Source organism: Rattus norvegicus, chromosome 2, assembly GCF_021556685.1.
Source record: "Rattus norvegicus strain SHRSP/BbbUtx chromosome 2, alternate assembly SHRSP_T2T, whole genome shotgun sequence".
In the NCBI taxonomy this organism is placed as follows: Eukaryota; Metazoa; Chordata; class Mammalia; order Rodentia; family Muridae; genus Rattus; species Rattus norvegicus.
In genome coordinates this window covers 240,001,294-240,012,027 of record NC_141535.1, presented here as the reverse complement: position 1 = coordinate 240,012,027, position 10,734 = coordinate 240,001,294, and the positions used below count along the sequence as shown (strand labels likewise).

Genomic DNA, 10,734 nt, shown 5'->3' with positions numbered 1-10,734 from the left:
AATCAGCCCCCAGCTGCTTGGCCAGGAAATATTTTCAGGGGGACATCCTATGAGCAGTGGCCCGGGAGCCACCAGGCGCCTATCTCTAAGGAATTCCTTTCCTCAGAGGCCCCAAAGGGATCCTCAGCTCTATGCAATAATCTGTGTTATGCAAAGAAAAAGAGAGCAGGCCTCATGGGCCCCTGTAGGATTGACTTAGCTACTTTACAAAATACATGTGTGCCCAGATTTCACCCGAGTCCACAGCCTCTTCCTCCACCCTCTCATTCTCTCCTGGATGTAGTTGTTTAGTTCCTTTGTCTCAGTGGTCGGAGTTACTTCAGTGGGCACTCTGAGGATGGGTGCACAGAGTAAAAGAAGCCTTACCCCGCCCTAGTTACCGTGATGAATGTCTACTGGGCACCTAGTTTTGACTGAACTCTTTATGGAGAGCATTGTCTCACTTGTTTTTCTAAGCTTCTAATTCTTGTACCAAGTCTGTAACCAAATACTCCTTGTATTTTATGAGTGAAAAGTAGGCTTGGCAAGGCAGAATAGCTGACAGGAGATGAAAATTTGAGTCAACAGAAAGTCTTGAGAACTTTATTACTGCAATTGGACATCCCAGACAGAAAAAAAGAAAGTGTTTTTGTTTGTTTGTTTTCTGCTATTTAGACAAGGTCTCAATATAAAAGCCCAGGCTAAGCATAGCCTCTTGATCTTTCTGCCTCAGGCCCCAGCGTTAAGGGAAAGCACCTCACTTTTCAAGGACACTGACAACCCAACAGCATGAGTCTCAGCTCCTGTGAGAACGTAGGAGAGAACAGTTGATTGTTGAAGTCCCACGGAAAGTTTATTACGGAGACTGTGTTGGATCTGGGTTTTGAAGGATAGGTAGGAGTTTGATGGATGAAGTCAGAGCAGACGAGTGTGTTAGGGAGATGGACGAGTGCAGGAGAAGTATCAGGTGGGATGACCTGCAGAGGAAATGGGGGATGGTTAGGGAGATAGCCCAGGAAAGCCTAAACGGGTGCTCTAGAGAGCTCAACTTCTTTGCAGCTAGGAGCTGCTGCAAAGCCCAGGTCACAGCACAGAAGGAGATGCAGTGTTAGCACTGGGTGTATTCTCTCACATCAGCTTCTAGGGCTCGAGACTCTGCACAGACATCATTGCAAACTGAGGACACTGCTAGTGGAGGGAGACTTGAGAATGCTCAGGAGAAAGGGAGGTGAGAAGAACATGGAGGGAGCCTCTTACCTTGTCAGCATTACTTAGTCCTGACTCATTTGGTGAAAGACCCTTCAATGTCCACTCTTGATGGCTGTGAGGAAACACCTGAGGAGATTCTTTTGGGGGAAAGAGGGTTTTGTTTCAGCCCTTGATCCAGGCGGATATCAGATGTTCTGGCGGGAATAGTGTGGCGGCCATACGAGCTCCCATCGTGACCACTGACAGGAAGACTCAGTAGCTCCCTGCATTCTATCAAAGACCCTCAGCCTATATGATAGAGAGTCCTCTCTGGGAACATCCCAAACAGACATGCCCAGAGGTGTTTTCTCAATCCAATCAAGTTGTCAGAACAAAACACCACAGTTGACATTCTTAGATTTCCCCAATAAGAATGCAATATAAATAGTTCCTACATCAAGAAACAAATGCAGAAACATGAGCCTCTTCTGTCCTGTACCTTACAACTCCAAATACAGCACACCTGACTTCCACTTCTATAGTTTACCCTGGCCTACATTTTAACTGTATAGGCATGGATATTGCAATATTAATACCTCACATGTGGTTTGTCCATGAATCTCACCCTTGCGAGACTGTGAAGCTGTGGTTCTTACCTTTTATTCGCTGTATAGGGCTCCACTGACGATATTACTGTATATTATGTATTTGGCCTTGGAATCCTTTCCTTCTGTCCCTTTAAAAAGTGATCAGCCCAAAACCTTAACGACTTGAGACTCAGCCTTCATCCATAGGGCTGGAAAGTGCAGTAGGGGAGTCTGACCCAATGTCATCTTACTTAAAAGCCTAAAGGGCAGAATCACCTGAGCTTAATTAGTATTTACTGACCTTATGCATAGGGTTACACTATAGCTGTCTTCAGACACACCGGAAGAGGGCATCGGATCCCATTACTCATGGTTGTGAGCCACCATGTGGTTGCTGGGAATTGAACTCAGGACCTCTGGAAGTCAGCCAGTGCTCTTAACCACTGAGTCATCTCTCCAGTCCCTTAATTAGTATTTAGACAAGAGCCATAATAGTTGATGAGTTAATCGAAGATTTGTTATGTTTAGGGACGGTCCCTAGCTTCCAAGAGCACTGTGAAGAATGGAGAAAGTTACCTGTAGTGTTAATAAGCAGCCACCAGCAGATGCCATGAAACCACTGGTACCCATGTGCAGAGTACCCTGGCCAGCAGGTCCACTATTCTAGCCTTGATTCTTTTTTTTTTCTTTTTCTTTTTTCCGGAGCTGGGGACCGAACCCAGGGCCTTGCGCTTGCTAGGCAAGCGCTCTACCACTGAGCTAAATCCCTAGCCAGGTCCACTATTCTAAGACCCTCGCTTGTACTTCTCCCTGTGACCCGCTCCTCCCCGCAAAAAATCCAACTCTGTGGAGGAAGGCAGACGATGATACTCTACCATTCATGTATGGCATTTTCTTCCTAGCCCACGCTTAGTAAGGAAGCAGGGGAAGGATGCTCAAATTCAGGCTTGGCGTTTCGGACCCAATGTACCAACAGCATTATATCTGATGATGTTGCGAGGATACTGGCCTAACTAGGATGCTATGAGGGACTGACATGTACGACTGAGAGGTGAAGAGTGGAGACAAGATATTGGTTTAAGACTCTGGAGCGACATTATTGCAAACGAAGGGCACAGGTAATAAAAAAAAAAAGAGCTCCGGTCAGGAATGAGGGTAGCATACAGAAGGATCAGAAATAAAGCGGGAATTGAGGGAGTGAGCTTAGCCAGGCATGGCTGGGATCCTAGAGTCATGGATAGAGTAGTCTGAACTGCATGTAGCTGTCTTCCTGGGTTCTTACATCCCGGTTGAGGACATTGGTCTCTTGAGCATAACAAATGTGTTATCTGCATAAAGGGTGTCCATGTTCAAAACTCTGCTCTACCCTACTCTAGTTATTCTCGAGTGATGCTCCTCCTTTGCTGCCGCCGCCCTGCCCCCATGAACTGCCGAAGGCCCACAGTCAGTGAGAGAATATGACTGGTTCCGATTTTGCCTGCAGTTTTCCATCCCTGACTGCAGTTCGGAATTGAACCATCTGGATAGGAATCAGGGGTCAGAGCCCCTTCAAGAGGTTAAGCGCATGGAGGATAGAATGAGCAAGAGGTTCTGGGAAACTCTACCCAGAAACCCCGTGCTTCGCTCCGTTACTATGACAACGCGCTCTGATTACAAACAACTTAGGAGAGGAAAGGGCTTACTTGGCTTGCATTATAGGTCACAGTCTCTCACTGAGGGAAGCTGGACCAGGAACTGAAGCAGGAACTTACAGCCCAAACCATAGAGGCACATTGTTTGCTGGCTGCTTTGCAGGCTCATGCCTAGCTAGCTTTCTTCTATGGACCAGGACGTCACGCCCAGGAAAGTTCCAGACGTGGACCTGCCAGTGTGTCACCTACAATGAGATAGGCCCTTCTTACAATCCAGATGATCCCCCAAAAACACGCCCGGGCCAGTCTGATCGGGGCAATCCCTTAGCCGAGTCTCCCATCGCAGGTAACTTGTGGACTCCGTCAAGTTGATGGTTCATCTAACTAGGAAACTCCGGAAGTCACCGATTGCTGCTTGCTTGTTTGTTTGTTTTTCTCTTTTTAAGTCCAAAATCTAACAGAGTATATTTTCTTTGAAGAAGCTGCCTTTTTAGATCAGTGATGGTTTGGGCTTCTGTGTCCTGCTGTGTTTCAAGGTGACCCAGTGTTGGCTGTTCCTCATCATCACGCCCCTGCTCTCATTATATGCCTCCCTGATTACCGTTCTGCGGGTTGATTGGATCTGTATTCAAGACATTTGTACATCATAGTTCCTGGACACATCTATATGTTAGCAAATCAAGTATGATTAATCTCTGGAATTATTGGCTAGGGTTGGCTTCTTCTTCTCAATGCCTGCTCTCTCTAGCTTGTAATTTTAATTAGCCCTTGCTCCTTGTTCTACACCCCCCCCACCCCCCAAGAACGGGCTCGCTATCTCTCTGGCTCCAACTCTCAGCCTCCTCCCCTGAATGCTACTCTGAGTTCTGCATTCAGATTCCCTAATCAACTTGGGACGAAGGGTGAAGGGTGCAGTCACATTAAAGTTGCAGTTTGTAGGAAATAGAATGGCTTTTCAATTTAGGGTGGATTGAATCGATGTTAGAAAAACTGGATTCTTTTGGAAAAGAAAATAATAAAAATAGTTTATATAGCAATGAATATTTAAAATAACAATGCCCCGTGACTTTAAGAATACGAATTCCGCAGAGATATTTGAACTTGTTGAGGTCATCTTTTCAGGCTTCAAAAGGCTAGTAATGCCCATTTCTGTCTGCACTGTACTATAACTGGGTCAAAAGGTTAAATGATGAAATCCTGATATTACACTTCAAATATGACTGCAGATTCCAAGGTTCGAAGACTACATTAATGTTGCTACTGGTGACTCACAGAAAATTCATTCAAAAATAAATTTTTACTGATTTTTCAAAATTATTTTGTCTTCAAAAGGGATATTTTTATTGAATTTAAGTCATTTAATATCCTTTTCTTAATCTAAGCTTTAAAAAAATAAGGTATATAGCTGTCTCCTGAGCATGACAAAAACAGAGGCAGATGCTCGCAGCCAACCATTGGACTGAGAACAGGGTCCCCATTGGAGAAGTTAGAGAAAGGATTGAAGGAGCTGAAGTGGTTTGCAACCCCATAAGAACAACAATACCAACCAACCAGAGCTCCCAGGGACTAAACCACCATCCAAAGTGTACTCATAGACAGACCCATGGCTCCAGCTGCATATGTAGCAGAGGATGGCCTTGTTGGGCACCAATGGGAGGAGAAGCCCTTGGTCCTGCCAAGGCTGGACCCCCCAGTCTAAGAAAATGTCAGGGCAGGGAGGCAGGAAGGGGGAGATTGGAGAGGGGGAAACACCTGTATAGAAGAAGGGAGAGGGGGATGGGATGTGGGTTTATGGACAGGAAAGCAGGAAAGGGGATAACATTTGAAATGTAAATAAATATCCAGTAAAAAAAGAAAAGAAAAGAAAGAAAAACTGAATTTGAGAGTCCAGTGACATATATCTGGCTAGAGATCGCCCTTTCTAAGTGCTTTCACGCAATGGAAAATTGATCCCCAAATCTGGACAGTTCAGAGTCACGTCTGTCACTTCTGGAGGGAATGAATCACAGCTGCCATTGCCTGGTGACGTAGCACTGTTTGTCGGAGCAACAGGACCTCGGGGAGCAGAATAGGATGGGTGGGCTCTGAGCCTTCTGCCCTAAACACCGTGTGCTGGGGTCACCAGTAGTCTTCATCATGCCCAATTTTATGTGATCCTGGGGACTGAAGTGCACCTCGGCCTTCGGGCACGCTGGACAGGCACTACACCAACAGTCTCAGAAGCAGCCCCTGATTTCGGCAACGTTCGGTGCCTATATTGCTTTGTTTTCCCCCATCTTGCTTCCTAGAGGCACCAGATTTCCCTCTCATTTGACTTTTATGCTAAGGAAGGCTTCCTAGGTAGGCCTGTCATTTGTCTGTGGCAAATGTCTGCAGCGAGCAAAGTTCAATTACCTCCTGAATATGTAAAATAATCGTAAGACAAACCTGCTTTGAATTTCTGATTACCCTCTCTTTCCCCCACGAGATAATATTGTATTGTTTCTCCAAAGATCTAGTATCTCGAACAAGATAATTATATTTGTACTAAAATGCAAGTCAAATTTCTCCTCTCTGAAAGAAGAAGAGAGGTACCGGTTTCAGGAAGATTTAGGTTCAAATTTAATCACTTTCTCTCTGAACTTCAAGCAAAATTTAATTATCCCGATCTTGACTTAACACTGAGGAACACACAAACAGTGCAGGTGAGAACAGATAAGGACAGAGCATGTGCTGGAGAGAACAAAGAGCAGAGATAAAGTTTTCAAGATTTAAGAATGTCATTTATATAGCCAGCTGAAGCACTTTTCTTCCTTTAAAAAAAAAGACAACCGGTACTAAATAATATTGGTTTGCTGTAAATATGAATGTTTAGCAGTAGCAAGTTGATGCAGTTTCCATGTTCCTAGACCCATGTTTAACTGGGAATTGTAAGAAAGATTCACTGTTATGAAGTGAAAGTATTTGAAATGAAGTACAGTATCCCCGAGGCTTTTTATAACCCACAACGCTTAGAGGCCTTCTTATTCTTGAATCTAGCTTGATCATCAGAGAAGCAGTATAATCTTTGCCCTAAATGAACAGTGCACATAAGGCACTGATTTTCTTAATAAAATTAATACTTCATGTTTGCTGTGTTAGTAAGAGGCCTCCAGAGAAGCAGAATGAATAGGGTAGGTACGTGCGTGTGTGCGTGTGTGTGTGTGTGTGTGTGTGTTTGTGTAAGTTTGTATGTGTGTGTGTTTATATATCTGCCTATATGTGTTTCTCTGTGTATGTGTAGTGCGTCTGTATGCATGTGTGTGTGTGTGTGTGTGTGTGTAGTGTGTATGTCTGTGTGTGTAAGTTTGTATGTGTGTATGTTTATATATCTGCCTGTATGTGTTTCTCTGTGTGTGTATGTGTAGTGCGTCTGTATGCATGTGTGTGTGTGTGTGTGTGTGTGTAGTGTGTATGTCTGTATGTGTGTGTAAGTTGGTATGTGTGTGTGAGTTTATATATTTGCCTGTATGTGTCTCTGTGTGTGTGTGTGTATGTGTAGTGTGCCTGTATGTGTGTGTGTGAGTGTGTGTGTATGTGTGTGTGTATTTGTGTGTCTGTTGGGGGGTGTTCATCAGGCTAGGGAAGTAGGTAAGTCCGTAGTCTCTGGGGACTCAGGAACAGTCTCAGGTCCCCTTCGTGCCCACAAGCCGTGAGGCTGAGGATAGAAGTGTGTTCTACTCCGGTTTTTCAGAGACTGAACTAAGACCTATCCAGCTATGGAGGCCAGTTGCCACTACATTTAGGGTCACAAATTTAAATGCTAGCATCTTCCAAGGTCATCTTCACAGAGACAGCCACCATGGAGCCTTCAAGCCAGCATGAACGCACTTAGCATGATCCTCAGTGCCAAGTTTTAGAGTTTCCATGTTTGTACTCCATCAGAGGCAGCCACAAGGAATATCTCTCTGGCCTCTTTGCTTGGGCTTACCTTTTAAAATAGTACGACTAGATGGACTTTACACATCTGGGTCAGGAATGACTGTGGTGGAGTGGACTTGGAGGGTAGAAGCTGGAACACAGGATGGGGAGTGTTCAGAGAGCGGGACTCATAGAGAGAGGACCTCAGAGAAGACTGGGGTCCCCCTGGTCTTCCTCTTTGCCATGTGCGTTGAACAACTCAACAATTCAACCTGGCTCCCCTTTCATGGAAGAAAATAAGGGATGCTGGGCCCGGAGCACCTATTCTTTGAAAGGCTATTTGAACAGGTTGTTTCAATTCGCCCATCTCGAGTCCATCCCATCTCTTTCCATCACACTGCCTTGGGCGCATACTGCATCACACAGCCTTCCTGCAGAAAGACCCTCCACTCCCTACTCCTAGACAATCCAGACAAGTCCTTCCGAAAGCTCTGCTCCTTTCTTCCCTTTGACACCCTTCTTCTGGACAGCAATATCCACAGCCCTGACCTTCACAGCTCTCTATAATCTGACCCTGTAACCACCTATACCACCTACACTATACATCCTCACCTGACTTCCCACATCCCGCCCCTCATCCAGATGGTGATCTGGGTAAATCACTCCAGGACCTCCTTTGCTTGTCTTAGCTGACTGCTTCCTCCAGGGGCTCACTGACTTATGTGCACCACGATCCTATCAGCAGTAAGCAGTTTCAAGGATTTTGCCCCAGTGTGAGTTTGCATTTCTGATTTAGGGCTTTAAATTCCATTAAATATGGCTCCCAACTTGGGGAGTTCCCTAAGTTTCCTTTTCTGTGCAGCAGCCCCAGCTCCTCGCATGAGTTCTTGGCATGTGTTATGTACACATTAAATATCTGAATGGACAAAATTCTCTTTTGGTAGGTTAAAAACTAGATGTCCTAACTTAAACAATGCCAGGTACAGTTAAAATGTTAGCATATAAATATATAATATCTTTTAGAAAGCATTAATATATGGGCAAGGCAGTAAAATAAGTCAAAACTTTAAAGAAAAGTATAAAGTTTCCAGAATAGTCCAAATAGACACAGAAAAAATCCTGTACTTTTCATCAGGGACTTGTACTGAATCTTGCAAGTATCTGTATGTGTGGTGTGTGTGTGTGTGTATGCATGAGTTGGTGTATGTGTGGTGAGCATATGTGTGCGTACATGCGTGCGTCTGTGTACATCCCTGTGAGCGCGTGTGCATCTGTGTCTGCCTCTCTCTCTCTCTCTCTCTCTCTCTCTCTCTCTCTCTCTCTGTCTCTGTCTCTCTCTGTGTGTGTGTGTGTGTGTGTGTGTGTGTGTGTGTGTGTGTGTGTGTGTGTGTGTGTGGTTTCTCAGGGTCTTGCTTTGTAGCTGAGGCTAGCCTGTAACTCATTATGTAACCCAACACGGTCTCAAACTTGCATCAGTCCTCTTCCTACATGCTTGGACTATAGTTTTGTGCTACCACCTCTTATTCAGAGTTCCAAAAAACCAATCTTAAGGCATCATAGTTGTCATTTTCCTTCTCTTCCTCTTTCTTTTCCTTCTCCTGCTCCTCCTCCTTCCCCTTCTCTTTCCCCTCCTCCTTTCCCTCCTCCTTCTCTTCCTTCTCCTCCTCCTGTTCCTCTTCCTCCTCCTGCTGCTTTTTTTTTCTATCTCAGTGATATTAGGCAATCGTTCCCTCACTGAGCTACACTTTGTGACATGATCTTTAATCTGTATTATTAATTTTTTTTTACTATTGTAGTATAGGAATCAGAAGACAATTTCTGGTCATGAAAAAATGACCTCAAATAAAATCTAAAACAATGTTTATTTCAAATGCAGACTAGGACACTTGTAAGTCTGTCAGCATTTTAAAGAGTATTCTGCTGGAGCTGGAGTACAGTTGGGCAGTAGAATGTTTATCTAGAATGCCTTGGTCCTGAGTTGTGTTTCCAGCATCACAAACCAAATGATAACTACAAAAGCCCCCTGGCCAGTGACAGGACCTGCTTGCATAAAAACAAACAAACACAGAAACAAAACAAACAAACACAGTAGGAGTTTCCCACCCCCCCCAAATATGTGTTTCCAAACTAGTCATATTATTCAGAAGGGCAGCTTCCAATATTCACACCTTGTGTTCTATGCATGTCTGAATACTCATTAATATTTTTTCTAAATCTATTAAGTAAAATATGAGAGCAAACTGACTGTATGACCTTTTCTGGCAAGATGTGAGAGACCCATAAGAGAAATGACTATATCATATCCCCATCGACCTTGCTGAAGAGATGAGTTTACTGGAGCTGTGTGGAGGAGCATGTGGGACAGGCTGCCTTCCAGAGCTTGGGTGATGGAAAGACAGCTGCATCACTGAGAGCGAGGTTAGGACTCTCGGCAGCTGTCCTGTCCCTGCCTCTCAGTTATTTACTCCTTGTGAGTTCTCCAGAGAGGTCTGTTGATGTTTCCTAAGATTCCACAGTGATAGAAGTCTCCCGTTCCCCTCCTGGAGGAAACGTCTCCATCTGGAGAAAGTAGCTGTGTAACAGTCCTGTGTTTGAGATCATACACTGCTGCTGGACAATGGAAGGGAAAGCGCAGACACCGGTAGCCTGTTCTTTTTCATGAGTCTTATCAGTGCCAAACAACAAGGGTCCTAGAATCGCCTGGTCTTGCCTCCGAGAAGAAGGGAGGCATCTCCGAGAATATGTGCTGGTCACCGGGATTTGGAGAAGTAACTAAAGTGTCCTTCCAACAGGCTAAAGAGCCTTTTCCTCCTGGGAAAGTAATGAACGGGGCCAATGACAGTCAGGCCTTCTACTGAGTAGATGCAAAGACCCAGCAGGTTAAAGAATAAAGAATAAGAGAAAGAAAACACTCAGGTTTCTTGTCGATCAGACATTGTTTCATGGTAAGAAGATGAACAGAGGTCTAGAGGTGAGTGTTGTTAAAGGTTCTGCACGGTAATCTGCATTGAACTTCATGACTAACCATAGCTAAATAATAAATCTTATCTCATTTATTTTACCACAGTTTTTTTAAAAGTACCTTGGGCATTTTTTTAGTTCTTTAGCATAAAATATCAATTATTTAGTTAAAATTAATTTTAATCATGTATAAGTAATGTAACATGGGCCCAGATACCAACTAAAAGTAGTTTTTCTCATAAGGTAGACCATTTGTTTCTAGAAGTGATTAACATGACAGAGAATCTGACGGCATCATAAAGGCACTGTGACTTTCTGTGGAGGTCAGCAGAGGGTAACTTGAGAAGCAAAAATAAGCGAAACATCATGAGCATTCAAAACTGAGACACCATGCTGGCCTCCACAGCACATATACAAACCTAAATGTGAGAATTAGGACTTTCCTTTTCTTTGCCTTAATTTAAAATTATAGATGAAGAGGTCTGGGTATGGAAACACCATTTGCAAAT

The 10,734-nt window shown here is 44.2% G+C and overlaps 1 long non-coding RNA gene across 1 annotated transcript; it reads right to left on the bottom strand.

The window, feature by feature from the left end:
* Positions 1 to 568: 568 nt before the first annotated feature.
* On the bottom strand, positions 569 to 3,333 carry LOC134486003 (uncharacterized). Its single transcript, XR_015678365.1, has 4 exons — positions 2,331 to 3,333; positions 2,056 to 2,217; positions 1,237 to 1,325; positions 569 to 956 (listed from the first exon to the last, which is right to left on the bottom strand). It is a non-coding gene; the product is annotated as an uncharacterized LOC134486003 (long non-coding RNA).
* Positions 3,334 to 10,734: the final 7,401 nt, after the last annotated feature.